Raw genomic sequence first — 1,144 nt, 5'->3', positions numbered from 1 at the left:
AGCTGGGCGCCACTGAGGCGACTCCTTACAGCAGACAGAACTCTGGCAGCCTGGGGCTTCCTAGCAAATTGTGGATGAGAAGTGGAGTTGGGTGGGGGACCCAAAACCCTTCAAGAGTTTCCAAAATGTAGGCTATGATCCCTCTTACCGGTGCTAGCTTGGGGCATAGCTGGGTGAGGTGGGCTAAATCGGACCAGTACAGACAAGCCTAAGGAAAGGGGCGATTGAAGGAAGGTCATTTGGCTTTCGTTACCACACACGTGAACCCTAGACATGTGTTCTGTAGACATTTTTCTCAAATTAGTGAAAATGCCTGACAGACCCAATACACAAAGCTTCATAAATCCCCCTATCTTTGTGAAGGTTGTGCTGTTGCTCAGGGCCCTCGGAGCAGGTTCTAGGCAGGGCAAGTGCGAGTAGCTCAGAGGCCTGTGTGTAGCCTTCTCTCCTTAGACTTCACAGAATAGACCAGGAGAAATAGTGAGCAGCGGCTCTTGGAAATTCTTCCTAGTGTTGTGGCATAGGGACTAGTCCAGTCTGTTTTAATGGACATCATTCCAACTTGGATTTGTTTTAAAGCGTTACATAGTTTTGCTTTTGTTTTCCAAAAATAAAACACATGTGAAGTCTCCATTGGATTTTTTTTAATGTTTATTTACTTGGACGGGGCAGGGGCAGAAAGAAGGAGACACAGAATCCGAAGCAGGCCCCTGGCCCTGAGCTGTCCAAACAAAGCCCAATGTAGGGCTCGAACCCACAAACCATGACATCATGACCTGAGCAGAAGTCAGATACTTAACCAACTGAGCCACCAGGTGCCCCATGAGATCTCCTTTGGTCAAAAAGTAACAGAGAATGTCTCTCTTCTGGACCGATGCCTCTCAGATGGGGTCACAGAAGAATAACTGTGGTTTGTGCCGGGGCAGCTACCTTTATCATGTTACACTGTCATGCCTGGTCCACCCTGTGGTGGATCTGACTGCGTTGCTACATCTGTGAACAGATTTTTCTCTGGGACAAACAATTTCAAAGGCTGGGGTAATTTGTCTTTCCTTTCCTTGACTAATCTTGTAAACCCTTTACTATTCATATGCTCTTCTTCAAACTGCACTTTAACATTTTATTTTAGTGTTTTAGTAACATT

The sequence above is a fragment of the Crocuta crocuta genome, unplaced genomic scaffold (assembly GCF_008692635.1).
Source record: "Crocuta crocuta isolate KB4526 unplaced genomic scaffold, BGI_CrCroc_1.0 scaffold166, whole genome shotgun sequence".
Lineage (NCBI taxonomy): Eukaryota > Metazoa > Chordata > Mammalia > Carnivora > Hyaenidae > Crocuta > Crocuta crocuta.
The sequence above is the reverse complement of the archived record's forward strand: the minus strand, read 5'-3'. Positions refer to the sequence as shown.